Consider the following 27,329-nt stretch of genomic DNA (forward strand, 5'->3'; position numbering starts at 1 on the left):
AGTTTTTGCCCATTCAGTATGATATATGCTGTGGGTTTGTCATAAATAGCTCTTATTATTTTGAGATACGTTCCATCAATACCAAATTTATTGAGAGTTTTTAGCATGAAGGGCTGTTGAATTTTGTCAAAGGCCTTTTCTGCATCTATTGAGATAATCATGTGGTTTTTGTCTTTGATTCTATTTATATGCTGGATAACATTAATTGATTTGCGTGTGTTGAACCAGCCTTGCATCCCAGGGATGAAGCCCACTTGATCATGGTGGATAAGCGTTTTGATGTGCTGCTAGATTCAGTTTGCCAGTATTTTATGGAGGATTTTTGCATCGATGTTCATCAGGGATATTGGTCTAAAATTCTCCTTTTTTGTTGTGTCTCTGCCAGGCTTTGGTATCAGGATGATATTGGCCTCATAAAATGAGTTAGGGAGGATTCCCTCTTTTTCTGTTGATTGGAATAGTTTCAGAAGGAATGGTACCAGCTCCTCCTTGTACCTCTGGTAGAATTCAGCTGTGAATCCATCTGGTCCTGGACTTTTTCTGGTTAGTAGGCTATTAATTATTGCCTCAATTTCAGAGCCTGCTATTGGTCTATTCGGGGATTCAACTTCTTCCTGGGTTAGGCTTGGGAAAGTGTAAGTGTCCAGGAAATTATCCATTTCTTCTAGATTTTCTAGTTTATTTGCGTAGAGGTGTTTATAGTATTCTCTGATGGTAGTTTGTATTTCTGTGGGGTCGGTGGTGATATCCCCTTTATCATTTTTTATTGCATCTATTTGATTCCTCTCTCTTTTCTTCTTTATTAGTGTTACTAATGGTCTGTCAATTTTGTTAATCTTTTCAAAAAACCAACTCCTGGATTCATTGATTTTTTGGAGGGTTTTTTGTGTCTCTATCTCCTTCAGTTCTGCTCCGATCTGAGTTATTTCTTGCCTTCTGCTAGCTTTTGAATGTGCTTGCTCTTGCTTCTCTAGTTCTTTTAATTGTGATGTTAGGGTTTCAAATTTAGATTTTTCCTGCTTTCTCTTGTGGGCATTTAGTACTATAAATTTCCGTCTACACACTGCTTTAAATGTGTCCCAGAGATTCTGGTATGTTGTATCTTTGTTCTCATTGTTTTCAAAGAACATCTTTATTTCTGCCTTCATTTTGTTATGTACCCAGTAGTCATTCGGGAGCAGGTTGTTCAGTTTCCATGTAGTTGAGCGGTTTTGATTGAGTTTCTTAGTCCTGAGTTCTGGTTTGATTGCATTGTGGTCTGAGGGACAGTTTATTATAATTTCTGTTCTTGTACATTTGCTGAGGAGTGCTTTTCTTCCAATTATGTGGTCAGTTTTGGAATAAGTGTGATGTGGTGCTGAGTAGAATGTATATTCTGTTGATTTGGGGTGAAGAGTTCTGTAGGTGTCTATTAGATCTGTTGGGTGCATAGATGAGTTCAATTCCTGGATATCCTTGTTAACCTTCTGTCTCATTGATGTGTCTAATGTTGACAGTGGGGTGTTAAACAGTGTCCCATTATTATTGTATGGGAGTCTAAGTCTCTTTGTAAGTCTCTAAGGACTTGCTTTATGAATCTGGGTGCTCCTGTATTGGGTGCATATATATTTAGGATAGTTAGGTCTTCCTGTTGAATTGATCCCTTTACCATTATGTAGTAGGCTTATTTGTCTCTTTTGATCTTTGATGGTTTAAAGTCTGTTTTATCAGAGACTAGGATTGCAACCCCTGCTTTTTTTTGTTTTCCATTTGCTCGGTAGATCTTCCTCCATCCCTTTATTTTGAGCCTGTGTGTCTCTGCATGTGAGATGGGTCTCCTGAATACAGCAGACTGATGGGTCTTGACTCTTTTTCCAGTTTGCCCGTGTGTGTCTTTTGATTGGAGCATTTAGTCCATTGACATTTAAGGTTAATATTGTTATGTGTGAACTTGATCCTGTCATTATGATATTAGCTGGTTATTTTGCTCATTAGTTGATGCAGTTTCTTCCTAGCATCGATGGTCTTTACATTTTGGCATGTTTTTGTGGTGGCTGGTACCTTTCCATGTTTAGGGCTTCCTTCAGGGTCTCTTGTAAGGCAGGCCTGGTGGTGACAAAATCTCTAAGCATTTGCTTATCTGTAAAGGATTTTATTTCTCCTTCACTTATGAAATTTAGTTTGGCTGGATATGAAATTGTGGGTTGAAAATTCTTTTCTTTAAGAATGTTGAATATTGGCCCCCACTCTCTTCTGGCTTGTGGAGTTTCTGTGGAGAGATCTGCTGTTAGTCTGATGGGCTTTCCTTTGTAGGTAACCTGACCTTTCTCTCTGGCTGCCCTTAAGATTTTTTTCCTTCATTTCAAGTTTGGTGAATCTGACAGTTATGTGTCTTGGAGTTGCTCTTCTTGAGGAGTATCTTTGTGGCATTCTCTGTATTTCCTGAATTTGAATGTTGGCCTGCCCTACTAGGTTGGGGAAGTTCTCCTGGATGATATCCTGAAGAGTGTTTTCCAACTTGGTTCCATTTTCCCCCTCACTTTCAGGTACACCAGTCGGACGTAGATTTAGTCTTTTCACATAATCCCATACTTCTTGAAGGCTTTGTTCATTTCTTTTTCCTCTTTTTTCTTTAGACTTGTCTTCTCGCTTCATTTCGTTCATGTGATCCTCAGTTGCTGATACTCTTTCTTCCAGTTGATCGAGTCGGTTCCTGAAGCTTGTGCATTTGTCACGTATTTCTCGTGTCATGGTTTTTATCTCTCTCAGTTCGTTTATGGCCTTCTCTACATTAATTATTCTAGTTATCCATGCTTCCATTCTTTTTTCAAGATTTTTAGTTTCTTTGCGCTGTGTATGTAATTCCTCCTATAGCTCTGAGAAGTTTGGTGGACTGAAGCCTTCTTCTCTCAACTCGTCAAAGTCATTCTCCGTCCAGCTTTGATCCATTGCTGGTGAGGAGCTGCGTTCCTTTGGAGGGGAAGATGTGCTCTTATTTTTTGAATTTCCAGCTTTTCTGCCCTGCTTTTCCCCCATCTTTGTGGTTTTATCTCCCTTTGGTCTTTGATGATGATGACGTACTGATGGGGTTTTGGTGTGAGTGTCCTTCCTGTTTGTTAGTTTTCCTTCTTTTTTTTTTTTTTTTTTTTTTTATTATACTTTAAGTTCTAGGGTACATGTGCATGACGTTTATATCATGTATAACTCCCCCATGCAATCCCTCCCTCCTCCCCCCTCCCCATGATAGGCCCCAGTGTGTGATGTTCCCCTTCCCGAGTCCAAGTGATCTCATTGTTCAGTTCCACCTATGAGTGAGAACATGCGGTGTTTGGTTTTCTCTTCTTGTGATAGTTTACTAAGAATGATGGTTTCCAGCTGCATCCATGTCCCTACAAAGGATGCAAACTCATCCTTTTTTTATGGCTGCATAGTATTCCATGGTGTATATGTGCCACATTTTCTTAATCCAGTCTGTCACAATGGACATTGGGTTGATTCCAAGTCTTTGCTATTGTGAATAGTGCCGCAATAAACATACGTGTGCATGTGTCTTTGTAGTAGAGTAATTTATAATCCTTTGGGTATATACCCAGTAGTGGGATGGCTGGGTCATATGGTACATCTAGTTCTAGATCCTTGAGGAAACGCCATACTGTTTTCCATAATGGTTGAACTAGTTTACAATCCCACCAACAGTGTAAAAGTGTTCCTATTTCTCCACATCCTCTCCAACACCTGTTGTTTCCTGACTTCTTAATGATTGCCATTCTAACTGGTGTGAGATGGTATCTCATTGTAGTTTTGATTTGCATTTCTCTGATGGCGAGTGATGACGAGCATTTTTTCATGTGTCTGTGGCTGTATGGATGTCTTCTTTTGAGAAATGTCTGTTCATATCCTTTGCCCACTTTTTGATGGGGTTGTTTGTTTTTTTTCTTGTATATTTGTTTGAGTTCTTTGTAGATTCTGGATATTAGCCCTTTGTCAGATGAGTAGGTTGCAAAAATTTTTTCCCATTCTGTAGGTTGCCTGTTCACTCTGATGGTAGTTTCTTTAGCTGTGCAAAAGCTCTTTAGTTTAATGAGATCCCATTTGTCAATTTTTGCTTTTGCTGCCGTTGCTTTTGGTGTTTTAGACATGAAGTCCTTGCCCATGCCTATGTCCTGAATGGTACTACCTAGATTTTCTTCTAGGGTTTTTATGGTATTAGGTCTAACATTTAAGTCTCTAATCCATCTTGAATTAATTTTCGTATAAGGGGTAAGGAAAGGATCCAGTTTCAGCTTTCTACTTATGGCTAGCCAATTTTCCCAGCACCATTTATTAAATAGGGAATCCTTTCCCCATTTCTTGTTTCTCTCAGGTTTGTCAAAGATCAGATGGCTGTAGATGTGTGGTATTATTTCTGAGGACTCTGTTCTGTTCCATTGGTCTATATCTCTGTTGTGGTACCAGTACCATGCTGTTTTGGTTACTGTAGCCTTGTAGTATAGTTTGAAGTCAGGTAGCGTGACGCCTCCAGCTTTGTCCTTTTGACTTAGGATTGTCTTGGCAATGCGGGCTCTTTTTTGGTTCCATATGAACTTTAAAGAAGTTTTTTCCAATTCTGTGAAGAAAGTCATTGGTAGCTTGATGGGGATGGCATTAAATCTATAAATCACCTTGGGCAGTATGGCCATTTTCACGATATTGAGTCTTCCTATCCATGAGCATGGTATGTTCTTCCATTTGTTTGTGTCCTCTTTGATTTCACTGAGCAGTGGTTTGTAGTTCTCCTTGAAGAGGTCCTTTACATCCCTTTTAAGCTGGATTCCTAGGTATTTTATTCTCTTTGAAGCATTGTGAATGGAAGTTGATTCCTGATTTGGCTCTCTGCTTGTCTGTTACTGGTGTATAAGAATGCTTGTGATTTTTGCACATTAATTTTGTATCCTGAGACTTTGCTGAAGTTGCTTATCAGCTTAAGGAGATTTTGGGCTGAGACGATGGGGTTTTCTAAATATACAATCATGTCATCTGCAAACAGGGACAATTTGACTTCTTCTTTTCCTAACTGGATACCCTTGATTTCTTTCTCTTGCCTGATTGCCCTAGCCAGAACTTCCAACACTATGTTGAATAGGAGTGGTGAGAGAGGGCATCCCTGTCTTGTGCCAGTTTTCAAAGGGAATTTTTCCAGTTTTTGCCCATTCAGTATGATATCAGCTGTGGGTTTGTCATAAATAGCTCTTATTATTTTGAGGTACGTTCCATCAATACCAAATTTATTGAGCGTTTTTAGCATAAAGGGCTGTTGAATTTTGTCAAAAGCCTTTTCTGCATCTATTGAGATAATTATGTGGTTCTTGTCTTTGGTTCTGTTTATATGCTGGATTACGTTTATTGATTTGCGAATGTTGAACCAGCCTTGCATCCCAGGGATGAAGCCCACTGATCATGGTGGATAAGCTTTTTGATGTGCTGCTGAATCCGGTTTGCCAGTATTTTATTGAGGATTTTTGCATCGATGTTCATCAGGGATATTGGTCTAAAATCTCTTTTTTTGTTGTGTCTCTGCCAGGCTTTGGTATCAGGATGATGTTGGCCTCATAAAAAGAGTTAGGGAGGATTCCCTCTTTTTCTATTGATTGAAATAGTTTCAGAAGGAATGGTACCAGCTCCTCCTTGTACCTCTGGTAGAATTCAGCTGTGAATCCATCTGGTCCTGGACTTTTTTGGTGGGTAGGCTATTAATTGTTGCCTCAATTTCAGAGCCTGCTATTGGTCTATTCAGGGATTCAACTTCTTCCTGGTTTAGTCTTGGAAGAGTGTAAGTGTCCAGGAAATTATCCATTTCTTCTAGATTTTCTAGTTGATTTGCGTAGAGGCATTTATAGTATTCTCTGATGGTTGTTTGTATTTCTGTGGGGTCGGTGGTGATATCCCCTTTATCATTTTTTATTGCGTCTATTTGATTCTTCTCTCTTTTCTTCTTTATTAGTCTAGCTAGCGGTCTGTCAATTTTGTTGATCTTTTCAAAAAACCAACTCCTGGATTCATTGATTTTTTGGAGGGTTTTTTGTGTCTCTATCTCCTTCAGTTCTGCTCTGATCTTAGTTATTTCTTGCCTTCTGCTAGCTTTTGAATGTGTTTGCTCTTGCCTCTCTAGTTCTTTTAATTGTCATGTTAGAGTGTCAATTTTAGATCTCTCCTGCTTTCTGTTGTGGGCATTTAGTGCTATAAATTTCCCTCTCCACACTGCTTTAAATGTGTCCCAGAGATTCTGGTATGTTGTATCTTTGTTCTCATTGGTTTCAAAGAACATCTTTATTTCTGCTTTCATTTCGTTATGTACCCAGTAGTCATTCAGGAGCAGGTTGTTCAGTTTCCATGTAGTTGAGCGGTTTTGATTGAGTTTCTTAGTCCTGAGTTCTAGTTTGATTGCACTGTGGTCTGAGAGACAGTTTGTTATAATTTCAGTTCTTGTACATTTGCTGAGGAGTGCTTTACTTCCAATTATGTGGTCATTTTGGAATAAGTGCGATGTGGTGCTGAGAAGAATGTATATTCTGTTGATTTGGGGTGGAGAGTTCTATAGATGTCTATTAGGTCCGCTTGGTGCAGAGATGAGTTCAATTCCTGGATATCCTTGTTAACTTTCTGTCTGGTTGATCTGTCTAATGTTGACAGTGGAGTGTTGAAGTCTCCCATTATTATTGTATGGGAGTCTAAGTCTCTTTGTAGGTCTCTAAGGACTTGCTTTATGAATCTGGGTGCTCCTGTATTGGGTGCATATATATTTAGGAGAGTTAGCTCTTCCTGTTGAATTGATCCCTTTACCATGATGTAATGGCCTTCTTTGTCTCTTTGATCTTTGATGGTTTAAAGTCTGTTTTATCAGAGACTAGGATTGCAACCCCTGCTTTTTTTGTTCTCCATTTGCTTGGTAGATCTTCCTCCATCCCTTTATTTTGAGCCTATGTATGTCTCTGCATGTGAGATGGGTCTCCTGAATACAGCAGACTGATGGGTCTTGACTCTTGATCCAGTTTGCCAGTCTGTGTCTTTTAATTGGAGCATTTAGTCCATTGACATTTAAGGTTAATATTGTTATGTGTGAACTTGATCCTGTCATTATGATATTAACTGGTTATTTTGCTCGTTAGTTGATGCAGTTTCTTCCTAGCCTCGATGGTCTTTACATTTTGGCATGTTTTTGCAATGGCTGGTACCGGTTTTCCTTTCCATGTTTAGGGCTTCCTTCAGGGTCTCTTGTAAGGCAGGCCTGGTGGTGACAAAATCTCTAAGCATTTGCTTATCTGTAAAGGATTTTATTCTCCTTCACTGATGAAGCTTAGTTGGCTGGATATGAAATTGTGGGTTTCAAATTCTTTTCTTTAAGAACGTTGAATATTGGCCCCCACTGTCTTCTGGCTTGTAGAGTTTCTGCCGAGAGGTCTGCTGTTATTCTGATGGGCTTCCCTTTGTGGGTAACCCGACCTTTCTCTCTGGCTGCCCTTAAGATTTTTTCCTTCATTTCAACTTTGGTGAATCTGGCAATTATGTGTCTTGGAGTTGCTCTTCTGGAGGAGTATCTTTGTGGCGTTCTCTGTATTTCCTGAATTTGAATGTTGGCCTGCCCTACTAGGTTGGGGAAGTTCTCCTGGATGATATCCTGAAGAGTGTTTTCCAACTTGGTTCCATTTTCCCCCTCACTTTCAGGCACCCCAATCAGACGTAGATTTGGTCTTTTTACATAATCCCATACTTCTTGCAGGCTTTGTTCATTTCTTTTTCTTCTTTTTTCTTTTGGTTTCTCTTCTCGCTTCATTTCATTCATTTGATCCTCAATCGCTGATACTCTTTCCTCCAGTTGATCGAGTCGGTTACCGAAGCTTGTGCATTTGTCACGTATTTCTCGTGTCATGGTTTTCATCTCTGTCATTTCGTTTATGATCTTCTCTGCATTAATTAGTCTAGCTGTCAATTCTTCCACTTTTTTTTCAAGATTTTTAGTTTCTTTGCGCTGGGTACGTAATTCCTCCTTTAGCTCTGAGAGGTTTGATGGACTGAAGCCTTCTTCTCTCATCTCGTCAAAGTCATTCTCTGACCAGCTTTGATCCGTTGCTGGCGATGGGCTGCGCTCCTTTGCAGGGGGAGATGCGCTCTTATTTTTTGAATTTCCAGCTTTTCTGCCCTGCTTCTTCCCCATCTTTGTGGTTTTATCTGTCTCTGGACTTTGATGATGGTGACGTACTGATGGGGTTTTGGTATAGGTGTCCTTCCTGTTTGATAGTTTTCCGTCTGACAGTCAGAAGGACTGTCTGTTGGTCTGTTAGAGATTGCTTGAGGTCCACTCCAGACCCTGTTTGCCTGGGTATCAGCAGCAGAGGTTGCCGAAGATAGAATATTGCTGAACAGCGAGTGTACCTGTCTGATTCTTTCTTTGGAAGTTTCCTCTCAGGGGTGACGCCACCCTGTGAGGTGTGGGGTATCAGACTGCCCCTAGTGGGGGATGTCTCCCAGCTAGGCTACTCAGGGGTCAGGGACCCACCTGAGGAGGCAGTCTGTCCGTTCTCAGATCTCAACCTCCGCGTTAGGAGATCCACGGCTCTCCCCAAAGCTGTCAGACAGAGTCGTTCGGGTCTGCAGCGGCCCCGCTCTTTCCCCTAATGGACTGCAGCTGTGCGCTGTCCGCAGAGGTAGAGTCTACAGAGACAGGCAGGCTTCCTTGAGCTGCTGTGAGCTCCACCCAGTTCGAGCTTCCCAGCGGCTTTGTTTACCTACTTAAGCCTCAGCAATGGCGGGCGCCCCTCCCCCAGCCTCGCTGCTGCCTTGCGGATAGATCGCCGCAGACGGCTGTGTTAGCAGTGAGGGAGGCTCCCTGGCGTGGGACCCTCCCGGCCAGGTGTGGGATATATTCTCCTGGTGTGCCTGTTTCCTTAAAGCGCAGTATTGGGGTGGGAGTTACCCGATTTTCCAGGTGTTGTGTGTCTCAGTTCCCCTGGCTAGGAAAAGGGATTTCCTTCCCCCTTGCGCTTCCAGGTGAGGCGATGCCTCGCCCTGCTTCAGCTCACGCTGGTCAGGCTGCAGCAGCTGACCCGCACCGATTGTCCGGCACTCCCTAGAGAGATGACCCCAGTACCTCAGTTGAAAATGCAGAAATCACCGGTCTTCTGTGTCGCTCTCGCTGGGAGTTGGAGACTGGAGCTGTTCCTATTCGGCCATCTTGCTCCGCCCCCCCGTTAGTTTTCCTTCTAACAGTCAGGACCCTCAGCTATAAATCTGTTGGAAATTGCTTGAGGTCCACTGCAGACCTTGTTTCCCTGGGTGTCTGCATCAGAGGCTGCGGAAGATAGAATATTGCTGAACAGTGAGTGTATCTGTCTGATTCTTGCTTTGGAAACTTCGTCTCGTGTGTACTCCGCTGTGTGAGGTGTGGGGTGTTGGTCTAGTGGGGGATGTCTCCCAGTTAGGCTACTGAGGGGTCAGCGACCCACTTTAGCAGGCAGTCTGTCCGTTCTCAGATCTCAACCTCCGTGTTCGTAGATCCACTGCTCTCTTCACAGATGTCAAGACAGGGTCGTTGCATCTGCGGAGGTTTCTGCTGCCTTTTTTGTTTGTTTGTTTAGCTGTGCCCTGTCCCCAGAGGTGGAGTCTGCAGAGACAGGCAGGCCTCGTTGAGCTGCTGTCGGCTCCACCCAGTTTGAGTTTCCCAAGGGCTTTGTTTTCCTATTTAAGCCTCAGCAATGGCGGGTGCCCTTCCCCCAGCCTCGCTGCTGCCTTGCTGTTAGATCGCAGACTGCTGTGCTAGCAATGAGAGAGGTTCCGCGGGAGTGGGACCCTCCTGGCCAGGCGTGGGATATAATCTCCTCGTGTACCGTTTGCTAAGACTCTTGGTAAAGCGCAATGTTGGGGTGGAAGTTGCCTGATTTTCCAGGTGTTGTGTGTCTCAGTTCCCCTGGCTAGGAAAAGGGATTCCCTTCCCTCTTGTGCTTCCCAGGTGAGGCGATGCCTTGCCCTGCTTCAGCTCCTGCTGGTTGGACTGCAGCAGCTGACCAGCACTGATTGTCCAGCACTCCCTAGTGAGATAAAACCGGTACCTCAGTTGAAAATGCAGGAATCACCCGTCTTCTGTGTTGCTCGCTCTAGGAGCTGGAGACTGGACGTGTTCCTATTCGGCCATCTTCTCACCCACTTTTTGATGGGGTTGTTTTTATTCTTGTAAATTTGTTTGGGTTCTTTGTAGGTTCTAGATATTAGCCCTTTGTCAGATGGGTAGATTGTAAAAATTTTCTCCCATTCTGTAGGTTGCCTGTTCACTCTGATGGTAGTTTCTTTTGCTGTGCAGAAGCTCTTTAGTTTAATTAGATCCTGTTAGTCAACTTTGGCTTTTGTTGCCATTGCTTTTGGTGTTTTAGACATGAAGTCCATGCCCATGCCTTTGTCCTGAATGGCATTGCCTAGGGATTTCTTCTAGAGTTTTTATGGTTTTTGGTCTAAGATTTAAGTCTCTAATCCATCTTGCATTAACTTTTGTATAAGGTGTAAGGCAGGGATCCAGTTTTAGCTTTCTACTTATGGCTAGCCAATTTTCCCAGCACCATTCATTAAACAGGGAATCCTTTCCCCATTTCTTGTTTTTGTCAGGTTTGTCAAAGATCAGATGGTTGTAGATGTATGATATTTTTTCTGAGGGCTCTGTTCTGTTCCATTTGTGTATATCTCTGTTTTGGTACCAGTACCATGCTGTTTTGGTTATTGTAACCTTGCAGTATAGTTTGACGTCGGGCAGCATGATGCCTCCAGCTTTGTACTTTTTGCTTAGGACTGTCTTGGCATCGCGGGCTCTTTTTTTGTTCCATATGAACTTTAAAATAGTTTTTTCCAATTCTGTGAAAAAAGTCATTGGTAGCTTAATGGGGATGGCATTGAATCTATAAATTACCTTGGGCAGTATGGCCATTTTCACAATATTGATTCTTCCTATCCATGAGAATGGAATGTTTTTCCATTTGTTTGTGTCCTCTTTTATTTCACTGAGCAGTGATTTGTAGTTCTCCTTGAAGAGGTCCTTCACATCTCTTGTAAGTTGGATTCCTAGGTATTGTATTCCCTTTGAAGCAATTGTGAATGGAATTTCACTCATGATTTGGCTCTCTGTTTGTCTGTTACTGGTGTATAAGAATGCTTGTGATTTTTGCACATTAATTTTGTATCCTGAGACTTTGCTGAAGTTGCTTATCAGCTTAAGGAGATTTTGAGCTGAGACGATGGGGTTTTCTAAATATACAATCATGTCATCTGCAAACAGGGACAATGTGACTTTCTCTTTTCCTACTTTAATACCCTTTATTCCTTTCTCCTGCCTGATTGCCCTGGCCAGAACTTCAAACACTATGTTGAATAGGAGTGGTGAGAGACGCTTCCCTGTCTTGTGCCAGTTTTCAAGGGGAGTGTTTCCATTTTCTGCCCATTCAGTATGATATATGCTGTGGGTTTGTCATAAATAGCTCTGATTATTTTGAGATACGTTCCATCAATACCGAATTTATTGCGAGTTTTTAGCATGAAGGGCTGTTGAATTTTGTCAAAGGCCTTTTCTGAATCTATTGAGGTAATCCTGTGGTTTTTGTCTTTGATTCTGTTTATATGCTGGATTACATTTATTGATTTGTGTATGTTGAACCAGCCTTGCATCCCAGGGATGAAGCCCACTTGATCATGGTGGATAAGCTTTTTGATGTGCTGCTAGATTCAGTTTGCCAGTATTTTATGGAGGATTTTTGCATCGATGTTCATCAGGGATATTGGTCTAAAATTCTCCTTTTTTGTTGTGTCTCTGCCAGGCTTTGGTATCAGGATGATGTTGGCCTCTTAAAATGAGGTAGAGAGGATTCCCTCTTTTTCTATTGATTGGAATAGTTTCAGAAGGAATGGTACCAGCTCTTCCTTGTACCTCTGGTAGAATTTGGCTGTGAATCCATCTGGTCCTGGACTTTTTTGGTTGGTAGGCTATTAATTATTGCCTCAATTTCAGAGCCTGCTATTGGTCTATTTAGGGATTCAACTTCTTCCTGGTTTAGTCTTGGGAGAGTGTATCCAGGAATTTATCCGTTTGTTCTAGATTTTCTGGTTGATTTGCGTAGAGGTGTTTATAGTATTATCTGATGGTAGTTTGTATTTCTGTGGGGTCGGTGGTGATATCCCCTTTACCATTTTTTATTGCATCTATTTGGTTCTTTCCTCTTTTCTTTATTAGTCTTGCTAGCTGTCTATCAATTTTATAGATCTTTTCAAGAAACCAGCTTCTGGATTCATCGATTTTTTTGTGTGTGTTTCTGTCTCCTTCAGTTCTGCTCTGATCTTAGTTATTTCTTGCCTTCTGCTAGCTTTTGAATGTGTTTGCTCTTGCTTCTCTAGTTCTTTTAATTGTGATATTAGGGTTTCAAATTTAGATCTTTCCTGCTTTCTCTTGTGAGCATTTAGTACTATAAATTTCCGTCTACACACTGCTTTAAATGTGTCCCAGAGATTCTGGTATGTTGTATCTTTGTTCTCATTGTTTTCAAAGAACATCTTTATTTCTGCCTTCATTTCATTATGTACCCAGTAGTCATTCAGGAGCAAGTTTTTCATTTTCCATGTATTTGAGTGGTTTTGATTGATTTTCTTAATCCTAAGTTCTAGTTTGATTGCACCGTGGTCTAAGAGGCAGTTTGTTATAATTTCTGTTGTTTCACGTTTGCTGAGGAGTGCTTTACTTCCTACTATGTGGTCAATTTTGGAATAAGTGTGATGTGGTGCTAAGAAGAATGCATATTCTGTTGATTTGGGGTGAAGAGTTCTGTAGATGTCTATTAGGTCCGCTTGGTGCAGAGATGAGTTCAATTCCTGGATATCCTTGTTAACTTTCTGTCTCATTGATGTGTCTAATGTTGACAGTGGGATGTTAAAGACTCCCATTATTATTGTATGGGGAGTCTAAGTCTCTTTGTAAGTCTCTAAGTACTTGCTTTATGAATCTGGGTTCTCCTGTAATGGGTGCACATATATTTAGGATAGTTAGCTCTTCCTGATGAATTGATCCCTTTACCATTATGTAATGGCCTTCTTTGTCTCTTTGGATGTTTGTTGGTTTAAAGTATGTTTTATCAGACACTAGGATTGCAACCCCTGCCTTTTTTTTTTTCCATTTGCTTGGTAAATCTTCCTCCATCCCTTTATTTTGTGCCTATGTTTGTCTCTGCTTGTGAGATGTGTCTCATGGATACAGGAAGCTGATGGGTCTTGACTCTTTATCCAGTTTGCCAGTCTGTGTCTTTTGCTTGGACCATTTAGTCCATTTACATTTAAGGTTAATATTGTTATGTGTGAACTTGATCCTGTCATTATGATATTAACTGGTTATTTTGCTCATTAGTTGATGCAGTTTCTTCCTAGCATCGATGGTCTTTACATTTTGGCATGTTTTTGCGGTGGCTGGTACTGGTTGTTCGTTTCCATGTTTATTGCTTCCTTCAGGAGCTCTTGTAGGGCAGACCTGGTGGTGACAGAATCTCTCAGCATTTTCTTCTCTGTAAAGGATTTTATTTCTCCTTCAGTTATGAAACTTAGTTTGGCTGGATATGAAATTGTGGGTTTAAAATTCTTTTCTTTAAGAATGTTGAATATTGACCCCCACTTTCTTCTGGCTTGTAGAGTTTCTGCGGAGAGATCTGCTGTTAGTCTGATGGGCTTTCCTTTGTGGTTAACCTGACCTTTCTCTCTGGCTGCCCTTAAGATTTTTTCCTTCATTTCAAGTTTGGTGAATCTGACAATTATGTGTCTTGGAGTTACTCTTCTCGAGGAGTATCTTTGTGGTGTTCTCTGTATTTCCTAAATTTGAATGTTGGCCTGTCTTGCTAGATTCAGAAAGTTCTCCTGGATGATATCGTGCAGAGTGTTTTCCAACTTGATTTCATTCTCTCCATCACTTTCAGGTATACCAATCAGACGTAGATTTGGTCTTTTCACTTAGTCCCATATTTCTTGGATGTTTTGTTGATTTTTTTTGCTCTTTTTTCTCTAAACTTCTCTTCTCGCTTCATTTAATTCATTTGATCTTCAATCACTGATACCCTTTATTCCAGTTGATTGAGTCGGTTATTGAAGCTTGTGCATTTGTTACGTAGTTCTCGTGTCATGGTTTTCATCTCTATGAATTCGTTTATGGACTTCTCTGCTTTGGTTATTCTAGTTAGGCATTCATCATATCTTCTTTCAAGGTTTTTAGTTTCTTTGCACTGGGTTCGTAATACCTCCTTTATCTCGGAGAAGTCTGATTGTCTGAAGTCTTCTTCTGTCAACTTTTCAAAGTCATTCCCTGTCCAGCTTTGTTCTGTTGCTTGCGAGGAGCTGTGTTCCTTTGGAGAGGGAGAGGCGCTCTGATTTTTAGAACTTCCAGCTTTTCTGTACTGATTTTTCCCCATCTTTGTGGTTCTGTGTACCTTTGGTCTTTGATGATGGTGACGTAGAGATGGAGTTTTGGCATGGATGTCCTTTCTGTTCGTTATTTTTCCTTCTAACAGTCAGGACCCTTAGCTGCAGGTCTGTTGGAGTTTGCTCGAAGTCCACTCCAGACCCTGTTTGCCTGGGTATCAGCAGTGGAGGCTGCAGACAAGTGAATATTACTGATCAGCAAATGTTGCTGTCTGATTATTCCTCTGTAAGCTTCGTCTCAGAGGTGTATCCATTTGTGTGAGATGTTAGGTGTTAGTCTGCCCCTAGTGGGGGATGTCTCCCAATTAGGCTACTCGGGGGTCAGGGACCCACTTGAGCAGACAGTCTGTCTGTTCTCAAATCAGATTCTGTGCTGGGGAAACCACTACTCTCTTCAAAGCTGCCAGACAGGGACATTAAATCTGGAGAGGTTTCTGCTGCCTTTTGTTTGGCTATGCCCTGTCCCCAGAGGTGGAGTCTACCGAGGCAGGCAGGCCTCCTTGGTGTTCTGTGGGCTCCACCCAGTTCGAGCTTCCTGGCCGCTCTGTTTACCTACTTAAGCCTCAGCAATGGCAGGTGCCCTTCCCCAGAGTTGCTGCTGCCTTGCAGTTAGATCTCAGACTGCTGTGCTAGCAGTGAGGGAGGCTCCGTGGGCGTGGGACCCTGAGAGCCTGGCATGGGTGTGCCATTGGCTAAGACTTTTGATAAAGCCCAGTGTTAGGGTGGGAGTGACCCAATTTTCCAGGTGTTGTATGTCACGGTTTCCCTTGGCTAGGAAAGGGAATTCCCTTCCCCCTGGCGCTTCTGTGGTGAGGTGATGCCTCGCCCTGCTTCGGCTCTTGCTTGTTGAGCTACACCCACTGTCCTGCCCCCACTGTCTGACACATCCCAGTGAGATGAACCCGGTACTTCAGTTGGAAATGCAGAAATCACCCGTCTTCTGTGTCACTCATGCTGGAGCTGGAGGCTGGAGCTGTTCCTATTGGGCCATCTTGGTGCGAATCTCAAGAGGTCTCCTATATACACTGTTGCATCCCCACTTGGATCTGTTATTTTCTGTCCCTTTAGTAATAGTCATTCTAACTAGGATGACATGACATCTCATTATGGTTTTGATTTGCATTTTACTGATGATTAATGATGCTGAGCATTTTTCATATACCTGTTGGCCATGTGTATATCTTCTCTTGAGAAATGTCCATTCATTTTTTTTGCATGTGTTAAAATGTGACTTTTGAAAAACCATTGAGTTCTTTGAGTTCCTTGTAGATTCTAGCTACTAGTCCCCTGTTTACTGAGTAATCTGCAAATATTTTAACTCATTTCAAAGGATTCTTGCTACTTTGAAGATTGTCTCTTTTTTGTAGACTGAATTTCAACCCAAGGTTTTTATTTAATATAGTTCCATTCGTCTATTTTTATTTTTGTTGCCTGTTTTTTTGAGTTCTTAGGCATAAAATCTTTGCCTAGACTAATGTCTTGGAGAGTTTTCTCCATGTTTTCTTCTAGCATTTTTGTAATTCCATATATTACAATTAAGCCTTTGCTCCATCTTAAGTTTGCTTGTTATATGGTGAGAGATGTGTCCAGTTTCATTCTTGTGCGCATGATTATCTAGTTTTTCTAGCACCATTTATTGAAGAGGTGTTATCCTATCCTGTCCCCAATGTATATTTTTGGTTGCTTTGTTGAAGACCAATCAGCTGTGAATCGGTGGATTTACTTCTGGGTTCTATATTTTGTTTCATTCGTCTATATGTCTATATTTATGCCAACACCATGCTGTTTCAGTTATTATATCCTTGTAATATGTTCTGAAGTGAAATAGTGTCATACCTCCAGCTTGGTTCTTTTGCTCAGGATTGCTTTGGGTATTTAGGCTCTTTTTTGGTTCCATATCAATTTTAGAATTGTTTTTTTCTATTTCTGTGAAAAATGATGTTGGTAGTAATAGAGATTGCACTGAATCTAGATTGCTTTGGGCAGTGTGGTCATTTTAACAGTATTAATTCATCTGACCCATGAGTGTGATATGTTTTTATTGTTGTTTGTGTCCTCTTCAATTTCTTTCATCAGTGTTTTTGTTTGTTCATTTTGTAGATGTCTTAACCCTCCTTGGTTAAACTTAATCCCAGATACTTATTTTTGGTTTTTGTAGCTTTTGGAAGTAGAATTGCTTTTTTGATTTCTTCTTCAGCTATTTCATTACTAATGTATGGAAGTGCTACTTATTTTGTACATGATTTTTGTATCCTGCAACTTTTCTGAATTTATTTATCAGTTCTGAGAGTTTTTTTGGTAGAGTCATTAAAAAAAGAAAGATATAAGATCATGTTGTTTGCAAAGAGGGACAGTTTGACTTTCACTTTTTCAAATTGGATGTCTTTTCTATTGTGTTTTTCTTTTGCCTGATTTCTCTGACTGGGACTTCCAGTACTGTGTTGACTAGAAGTGGTGAAATTGAGCATTCTTTTCTTGTTTAAATTAGAGGAAAGGTCTTTAACTTTTCCCCAGTTAGTGTGATGTTATGGGTTTGATATATATGGCCTTTAATATTTGGGGGCATGTTTTTTGTTTCACTAGTTTGTTGACAGTTTCTATAATGAAGGTGTGTTGAATTTTATCATGCTTTTTCTGTATTAATTGAGATGATCAGATCATTTTTGTCCTTCAGTTTATTGATGGGATGTGTTACATTTGTTGATTTGTATATATTGAATCATCCCTGCATCCCTGGGACAAATCCCAGTTGAACTATTTGTATTATGATGTTGACCATTTTTTTCGTATGCTTCTTGGCTACTTGTATATCATCTTTGGAGAAATATCTCTTCAAGTCCTTTTGTTGCCTTTTTAATCTGTTGATTGTGTCCTTTGATGAACAAAAGTTTTCAATTGTGAGGTAGTACCATCTGTATGTTTTTGGCATAGTCCCAATTTTATGTTTTTGCTTTTGTTGCCTATGCTTTTGGTGTCATTTGCAAGAAATCATTGCCAAATCCAGTATCATGATGTGTTTTCCCTATGTTGGGAGTTTTCTAGTTGTGGCTTTTATATTTTGGTCTTTAATCCATTTTGAGGTTTTTTTTTTTTTTCTTTTGTGTATGGTGTAAGGGTTCAATTTCATTCATTTGTGTGTAGATACCTAGTTTTTCCGGCAACATTTGTCGAAAAGGCTGCCTTTTAGTCATCAGTTGGTCTTGGTACCTTTGTGAAAAGTTATTTGAGCACATATAGAAATGTTTATTTCTAGGCTATTTTTATTGGTCTGTATATCTGTATGTCAGTACAGTACTGTTTTCATTATTGTAGCTTTGTAATACATTTTGAAATGAAGAAATATGAGTTCTCCAATATTATTGTTTTCAGAATTGCCATGGCTATTTAGGGTTGCTTGAGATTTCATATGAATTTTAGGATGATATTTTAACTTTCTGCAAAAAGTGTCATTGGGATATTGATAAGGAGTGCATTAAATGCGTAGCTCACTTTTGGCAGTTTTTACGTCATAACATTGTCTTCCAATCTAGTGACATGAGGTGTCTTCTATTTATATGTGTCTTCTATAATTTCTGTTAATAATGTTCATAGTTTTCAGTGTACAAGTCTTTCACCCCCTTGGCTAGATTTATTTCTAGTATTTTTTCAATTGTAAATGAAATTGTTTTCTTAATTTCCTTTTCTGATTATTCATTGTTAGTATATAGAAATGTAGCTATTTTGTGTATTTTTTTGTGTGTGTACTGCAGCTTTGCTGAATTATTTGTTCTAAAAGATTTTTGGTGGAATCTTATGGTTTTCTATGTATAAGAACACGCCATCAGCAAGAAGAGATAATTTTACTTCTTCCTTTTTGATTAGGATGCCTTCTATTTTTCTTGCGTAGTTGCTCTGGCTAGAACTTTTGTGTTGACGCTGGGCGCGGTGGCTCACTCCTGTAATCCCAGCACTTTGGGAGGCCGAGGCGGGCAGATCACGAGGTCAGGAGATCGAGACCATCCTGGCTAACACGGTGAAACCCCATTTCTACTAAAAATAAAATAAAATTAAAAATTAGCCCAGCTCTGTGGCGAGCGCCTGTAGGTCCCAGCTACTCCGGTGGCTGAGGCAGGAAAACGGCGTGAGCCCGGGAGTGGGAGCTTGCAGTGAGCTGAGATCGCGCTACTGCACTCCAGCCTGGATGACAGAGCAAGACTCCGTCTCAAAAATTAAAAATTAAAAAAAAAACAACTATGTTGAATAGAAGTGGTGAGAGTGGGCAGTCTCATCTTGTTCCTGATTTTAGAGAAAAAGCTTTTAGTCTTTCACTATTGAGTATGATGTTAGCTATAGGCTTTTTGTATTTGGCCTTTGTTATGTTGAAGTAGCTCCCTTCTATTCCTAGTTTGTGGATTTTTTTTTAATCACAAAAGGGTGTTCAATCTTGTCAAATGCTTTTTCTATATGAAGTGAATTGATTCTATGATTTTTGTCTTTTATTCTTTCATTGTGGTTTATTTCATTAATTGAATTTTGTATGTTTCAATTGTCCTTGCATTCAAGGCATAAATTCCACTTGGTCATATTTTGTAATCTTTTTTGCTAGTATTTTGTTTATGATTTTTGCATTAATATCCATCAGATAATTGGTCTCTAGTTTTCTTCTAGTGTTGTTTTCTAGTTTTGGTATCAGGATGATGCTCTCCTCATAGAAGGAGCTTCAAAATATTCTCTGTACTTCAGTTATTAGTAGAGTTTGAGGAGCATTGGTGTTAATTCTTTAAATTTTTGGTAGAATTATGCAGTGAAACCATGTAGACCTGTGCTTTGTTGGTAGATTTTTGATTATTCAGTCTTCTTACTGTTCTGTCAGATTTTCTGTTTTTTCATTTTTCAGTTTTCATAAATTTGTTTCTAGGATTGTATCCGCTTCTTTGGATTATCCAATCTGTTAAGATACATTTTTGTATGTGTTAGAATACAGATTTGTTAGAATACAGTTTTGTATTTGTTAGAATACAGTTGTTCTTAGTATTCTTAGTTTTCTGTTTCTGCATTACTTTGCTGAGGATAATGGCTTCCAGCTGCATCCATGTTGCTGAAAAGGATATGATTTTTTTAACCGCTACATAGTATTCTACAGTGTATATGTATTATATTTTCTTTACAGTTTGTTGTTGATGGTCACCTAGCTTGATTCTATGTCTTTGCTCTTCTGTTGTGATGCATATACAAGTACACAAGCGTTTTTGGTAGAACAATTTATTTTTGTTTGGCTACTGAGTGAGGCTGGGTCAAATGGTAGTTCTATTTTCATTTTTAGTTCTTTGAGAAATCTCCAAACTGCTTTCCACAGTGGCTGAAGTAATTTTCAAACCTACCAACAATGTATAAACATTGCCTTTTCTCCATAGCCTCCCCACCATCTGTTATTTTTGACGTTTAGTAAAAGCCATTATGATTGGTGTGAGATGGTATCTCACTGTATTTCTGATTTGCATTTCTCCGATGATTAGTGATTTTGAGCATTTCTTTCATGATTGTTGGCTGTTTGTATGTCTTCTTTTGACAAGTGTCTGTTCATGTTCTTTGCCTAGTTTTTAATGGGGTCATTTTCTTTTTTTGCTTGTTGACTTAAGTTTCTTATGGATTCTGGATGTTAAACCTGGATGTTAGACCCCTGTTAGATGCATAATTTGTGAATATTTTCTCCCATTCTGTAGGTTGACTGTTTACTCTGATGATAGTTTCTTTTGCTATGCAGAAGCTCTTTAATTAGATCCCGTTTGTCAATTTTTCGTTGCAGTTGCTTTTGGCGTCTTCATCATAAAATCTTTGCCAGTTCCTTTGTCCAGAATGGTATTGCCTGGGTTGTCTTCCAAGGTTTTTATGGTTTTTGGTTTCATATTTAAGTCTTTAATCCATCTTGAGTTGATTTTTGTGTATGTTGTAAGGAAGGAGTCCAGTTTCAATCTTCCGCATTTGGCTAGCCAGTTATCTCAGCACCATTTATTGAATAGGGAGTCTTGTCTCCATTGCATGTTTTTGTCAGCTTTGTGAAAGATCAGGTAATTGTTGGTGTGCAGCTTTATTTCTGGGTTCTCTATTCTGTTCCACTGGTCTCTGTGTCTGTTTTTGTACCAATAGTACCATGCTATTTTGATTACTGTAGCCCTGTAATATAGTTTGAAGTTGGATAATGTGATGCCTCTGGCTTTGTTCATTTTGCTTAGGATTGCTTTGCCTAACTGGGCTTTTTGGTTCCATATAAATTTTGGAATATTTTTTGTAATTCTGTCAAAAGTGACATTGGTAGTTTGGTAGGAATAGCATCGAACCTGTAGATTCCTTTGTGGAGTAGGGCCATCTTAATGATATTGATTCTTCCAGTCCGTGAGCATGGCATGTTTTTCAATTGGTTTGTGTCATCTATGATTTCTCTCAGCAGTGTTTCGTACTTCTCCTTGTAAAGATCTTTCATCTTCTTGGTTAGATGTATTCCTGGGTATTTTGTTATTTTTTGTGGCTATTGTAAAGGGATTGTGTTTTTGATTTGCTTCACAGCTTGAACATTATTGGCATATAGAAATACTACTGATTTTTGTGCATTGATTTTGTGTCCTGAAACTTTACTGAAATTGTGCATTCCCTAGGAGCCTTTTGGTGGAATTTGTAGGGTTTTCTGTGTGTAGAATCATCTTATCAGTGACAGGGCGTAACATGACTTCTTTTCCTATCCGTACGTCTTTTATTTTTTTCTCTTGACTGATTGCTCTGGCTAGGACTTCTAGTACTGTGTTGAATAGGAGTGGTAAGAGTGGGCGTGGCTTCTAATTAAACTAAAGAGCTTCTACACAGCAAAAGAAACTAGCATCAGAGTGAACAGTCAACCTACAGAATGAAATAAAATTTTTGCAATCTACCCATCTGACAAAAGTATCCAGAATCTACAAGGAACTTAACAAATTTACAATAAAAAACAACCCAATCAAAAAATGGGTGAAGGACATGAACAGATACTTCTCCTTCAAAAGTGGACATTTATGATGCCAACAAACATATGAAAAAAGCTTATCAGTGGTCATTAGAGAAATGCATATCAAAACCACAGTGAGATACCATCTCATGCCAGTTAGAAGGGCGATTATTGAAATGTTAGGAAACAACAGATGCTGGCAGGGCTGTGGAGAAATAGGAATGCTTTTACACTGATGGTGGGAGTGCAAATTATTTCAGCCATTGCGGAAGACAGTGTGGTGATTACTCAAGAATCTAGAACCAGGAACACCATTTAACCCAGCAATCCAGGACATGGATGAAGCTGGAAGCCATCATCCTCAGCAAAGTAACACAGGAACAGAAAACCAACACTGCATGTTCTTACTCATAAGTGGGAGTTGAACAGTGAGAACACATGGACACAGGAAGGGGAGCATCATAGACTGAGGCCTGTTGCGGGGCAGGTGGAAAGGGGAGGGAGAGCATTATGACAAATACCTAATTCAATTGGGAGTTAAAACCTAGATGATGGTCTGATGGGTGCAGCAAACACCATGGCACGTGTATACCCATGCAACAAACCTTCATGTTCTGCACATGTATCTGAGAACTTAAAGTTAAGGAAAAAAAAAGAGTAGTTATCTTTGTCTTGTCTTGTTCCAGTTCTTAAAGGGAATGCTTCCAGCTTTTGCCAGTATGATTGGCATGATGTTGACTGTGGGTTTGTCATAGATGGCTCTTAGTATTTTGGGGTGTGTTCCTTCAATACCTAGTTTGTGGAGAGTTTTTATCATGAAGGGATGTTGGATTTTATCAAAAGCTTTTCTGTGTCTATTGAGATGATCATATGGTTTTGTTTTTAATTCTATTTTATAATTATTTGAGTTTTCTCTTTTTAAAATCTAATTTATCTAAAGGCGTATCCATTTTTAAAGATCTCTTCCAAATCCAACTCTTATTTAAAAATTTTTTCTATTGTTTTGTTATTTAATTAATCACTACTCTAATCCTTCTTACTTCTTTCTTCTGCTAACTTTTGGTTCTATTTGTTCTTCTTCTAGTTCTTTCCAATGTGTAAATTTAGGTTGTTGAGATTTTTCTTCCTTTTTAATGTACTACACACTTACAGCTATAAACTTGCTTCTTACCGTTACTTTTTCTGCATCACATAAGTTTTGGTATGTTTTCTCATTTCTACTTGTCTCAAGGTATTTTTTAATTTCTTTCTTTCATGATCTCTTCTTTGGTCTATTGTTTAAGAATGTTTTGCATAATTTCCACGTAGATGAATATTTTCCAGTTTTCCTTCTGTAATTGATTTCTGGTTTTATTACGCTGTGATCAGAAACAATACTTTATATATTTTTAGTATTTTAAAATTTGTTGAGCCTTGTTTTATGGTCTGTCATGGAGAATGTTTCATGAGCCATGAAGATCAATGTATATTCTGTTGTTGTCGAGTGGAATATTCTGTATTATTCTTTTAGTTCCAGTTGTTCTATAGTGTTGTTCTACACCTCTGTTTCATTATTTATTTTGGTTCCAGACCACCACAATAAAGGGAATATTGTAATAAAGTGAGTCATACAAGTGCTTTTGGTTTCTGACTTCATATAATTATATTGTACATTGGTTGTAAGATTTGTTTCTGGTTATTTTATGTTTCTTGTTGATACTATAAATGTTTAGTTATATAGAAAATCATCTGAGCTTTGCACAGTTGTCTTTTAAAATCTTGCTCAACTATTGCTCCAAATGTTTACACTTTGTTTTTGTTTTTTGGTGGAAGACCATATTGGCTACTAATAAGAATGGTTTACTCTTTCTCTTAATATTTATATATTTAATGTCTTTTATTTTTTCCCTTCTCTTAGTATATTACCTAAAATCCCCAGGACAATTTTAATATAAAACAAATTTGTTCTTGATTTTTGAATGAACATTTCACAATTAATTATCATATTTGCTGATTTTTGGCATTCATACCAAAGTAAGAAAATTCTTCTGTATTCCTATATTGTTGTTAGTTTTTTGTTTTTGTTTTTAAATCGTAAGGTGTTGGATTGTTTTGGGTGATTTTTCTGGCTTTATTGGCATGTTCATATATTTTTCCTTTAATCGCTTAATGTGATAAATTATATTAGTAGATTTTCTAATGTTAAGCTATCTTTGTATTTCTGGAACGAAATAATCTCAATAAATTACCCAAATCTTTCTTTAATACTAGTATAGTTTATTTTGGATTTTTGCATTTGTATGCCTAAGTGATATCACTCTGAAATGTTCCTTTTTATGTCCTTCCCTTTCTGACTTGGATAACAGGTCATGCAATTTTCATAAAATGAGTTGAGAACATCCTTTTTAAATTCTGTGTAACGTTTCCCAGAAGACAGGGGTTATTCATTTATTGAAATGTTTGTAGGCCTTTCCTTTAAACCTCTAGGACCAGATAAGGGGTTTTTGTGAGTCAGCTTTATATAATTGATTGAATGTGTTGATATTTGTAACATTTTGAATTATCCTTTTGAAATTTTCTATTTTTTCTTTTTTTAAATTTTTAAATTTAGAATGTGTAGTATAGTCACATGGCTTAAAACTGAACAATATTTAGTGGGAAACAATGAAAAGTTTTACCTTAATTTTGTATTAATATCAAGGGGATTTCCTTCAGAGAGGAATTCTATTTTTGTTTTTTACCTTGGGAACATGACTTGTGGGGGCGCACCATAAGTCATGCTCCAGATTTGGGGTTCACTGACCTTCCAAAAATGGAAACCCAGGCTGGAATTCTGTGTGAGGGCTAGCTTTAGGACCACCTGTACTGAGGGGTGCATTTTCCTACTTCGTTTTCTTTCTTCCTTTGCTTAGTATTACAAATGAAGTTCTATTATTTATTCTTGATTCCATTCTGGTAATTTAGGTTTTTCGTTAAAAATTGTTCTAGGTTTTTATACTTACTGGGAAACTTGCTCTCATATTTTATAATAATTAAAATGTATGTATTATGTCCACCGGAAGCTGACATTTGGATTATTGTTTTCAGCCTATCTTTCTTGTAGTCTGCTTTATCATGGTGAATGGACCCACCATTTACCTCTTTGCTCCCAGGACATATCCTTATGAGAGATCTTTAATTCCTATCTTTATCTTGCAACTCCACAGATACTCATCAACAGGTCCTACCATTTCTACCTTCAGAATATCTTTTAAATTGGACTCTTCACCACCTCTGTTATTACTTGTCAAGCCACCATCAGCTTTGGCTGGATTATTTCAATAATTTTTGATTTGGTTTCTCTGTATCCACTCTTCACATCAAATAGTAGTGTTTTCACTTTAGCTGCCTGATTGTTCCATTTTTGCTTCATGTTTGTCTATTTCAGTATATTCTGTATATTTATAGTTCTTTTAAATTGGTTCCCATATTTGCATTTCGCTAGGATAGTGTCGCTCCCTTTCCTTTCCCTTTCCCTTTCCCTTTCCCTTTCCCCTTCCCCTTCCCCTTCCCCTTCCCCTTTCCGTTTCCCTTTCCCTTTCCCTTTCCCCTTCCCTTCCCTTCCCTTTCCCCTTCCCTGTCCCCTTTCCTTTCCCCTTTCCTTTCCGCTTTCCTTTCCTTTCCCTTCCTTTCCTTTCCTTCACCTCCCAGGTTCAAGTGATTCTCCTGCCTCAGCCTCCCGAGTAGCTGGGACTACAGGTGCATGCCACCATGCCCAACTAATTTTTGCACTTTTAGTAGAGACGGGATTTCACCATGTTGGCTAGGATAGTCTCGATCTCTTGCCCTTGTGATCCGCCCGCCTCAGCCTCCCAAAGTGCGGGATTACAGGCATAAGCCACTGCGCCTGGCCGGATAGTGTTTATTTCTGATTGTTGACTTCGTTGACTCTCTTTTTGAAGGTTAGATTTGAAGGGTTTGTCTTGATGGGAATGTTTTACCATCTTCTATTTCTACCCTGGTGTTCGTTTATCCCTTTTAAGCTATTTTGAGGTTCCTGGTACTTTTGGGTACCTCAGTCTGGAGCTAGATCTTCTTTCAAGCCTGAGGCATCTTGTCCCTCCCTGATATTTGGCAGAAATCAGATTGAATCTTGAGATAAGCAGCTTTACACAGATCTTATCTGTGGTATGTTAAAAAATTTCTTCTATGTCTCCAGACTATAGTTACAATCTGTTTTTGGCTTCTTGTAGTTTTTAAGTTTTTTTCTTTTGTTCATTTGTTTGTTTGTTTGTTTTTAAAATAGTACTTTAAGTTCTAGGGTACATGTGCACAATGTGCAGGTTTGTTACATATGTATACATGTGCCATGTTGGTGTGCTGTATCCGTTAACTCGTCATTTACATTAGGTATATCTCCTAATGCTATCCCTCCCCACTTCCCCACCCCATGACAGGCACTGATGTGTGATGTTCCCCGCCCCGTGTCCAAGTGTTCTCATTGTTCAATTCCCACCTATGAGTGAGAACATGCAGTGTTTGGTTTTCTGTCCTTGCGATAGTTTGCTCAGAATGATGGTTTCCAGCTTCATCCATGTCCCTACAAAGGACATGAACTCATCCTTTTTTATGGCTGCATAGTATTCCATGGTGTATATGTGCCACATTTTCTTAATCCAGTCCATCATTGATGGACATTTGGGTTCATTCCAAGTCTTTGCTATTGTCAATAGTGTGGCAGTAAACATACGTGTACATGTGTCTTTATAGCAGCATGATTTATAATTTTTTGCGTGTATGCCCAGTAATGGGATGGCTGGGTCAAATGGTATTTCCAGTTCTAGATCCTTGAGGAATCGCCACACTGTCTTCCACAATGATTGAACTAGTTTACAGTCCTACCGACAGTGTAAAAACGTTCCTATTTCTCCACATCCTCTCCAGCACCTGTTGTTTCCTGACTTTTTAGTGATTGCCATTCTAACTGGTGTGAGATGGTATCTCACTGTGGTTTTGATTTGCATTTCTCTGATGGCCAGTGAACATTCCATGGTCGTGGATAGGAAGAATCAATATCGTGAAAATGTCCATAATCCCCAAGGTAATTTATAGATTCAGTGCCATCCCCATCAAGCTACCAATGACTTTCTTCACAGAATTGGAAAAACTACTTTAAAGTTCATATGGAACCAAAAAAGAGCCCGTACTGCCAAGACAATCCTAAGCCAAAAGTACAAAGCTGGAGGCATCACCCTACCTGGCTTTTGGCTTTTTAAGAGTATGAGAGCCCTTCTGTAGTCCCCAGTTTCATTATCTGAATTTGGATTGTTTCCACTGCTAAGCGTAACAATGCATTTAGTCCTAACTGTCAGTAGTTGAACATCTGCCATCTCTGTATATGTTGGGCACAAAGATAGAGTAACTTTTTAAAAAGGCTTGCTTTCCCACCCTCCCTCCTTCTGCCCTTCTTTCCTGCCCTCTGTCTTCCTCTCCTTCCTCCATCTAATTGTCTACCTTTGTTGTCTATCTATCATTGTCTTTTTTTTACAGATAAATAGGAATTTCTAGTGCTTTACCTAAAACTTGGTGTTTATGTTTGGAAATAATGTATGGTATTTATGTTGGCATACTTTATTTAGATATATATGTATATATTTAGTTCTTTGCAAAAGTAATTACAATTAATTTTATATTGTATCTTTAAGACATCTAATTTTGAAATCCTTTCACAATGAAAAAAGATGTAGAGAATGATCAGGAGGAAAAGATCAACTTTCAAGAACTTTAGGTACATTTCACTACAGTCAAGAGAACTGAACATGATCTGAGTTTCAAACTTTGGAAAACTATTTTGATGTCTTTGAAGTACTGTCCTTTCTTCTTGAAATGTATCTGTATGTGCACTTCAAACAGAGAAAACAGGGAAATAAGTAAATGTCTATAATTTGTTGTGATTAATATCAAAATAAATGAGTTC

At 39.1% G+C, this 27,329-nt stretch overlaps 1 protein-coding gene across 3 annotated transcripts in view; it reads left to right on the top strand.

Annotated features, from left to right (window-relative positions):
- CNTLN (centlein) overlaps positions 1-27,329 on the top strand; it is a 421,157-nt gene that overhangs the window by 134,953 nt on the left and 258,875 nt on the right. The window lies entirely within an intron of this gene.

Source organism: Trachypithecus francoisi, unplaced genomic scaffold (assembly GCF_009764315.1).
Source record: "Trachypithecus francoisi isolate TF-2019V2 unplaced genomic scaffold, Tfra_2.0 Lachesis_group16, whole genome shotgun sequence".
Lineage (NCBI taxonomy): Eukaryota > Metazoa > Chordata > Mammalia > Primates > Cercopithecidae > Trachypithecus > Trachypithecus francoisi.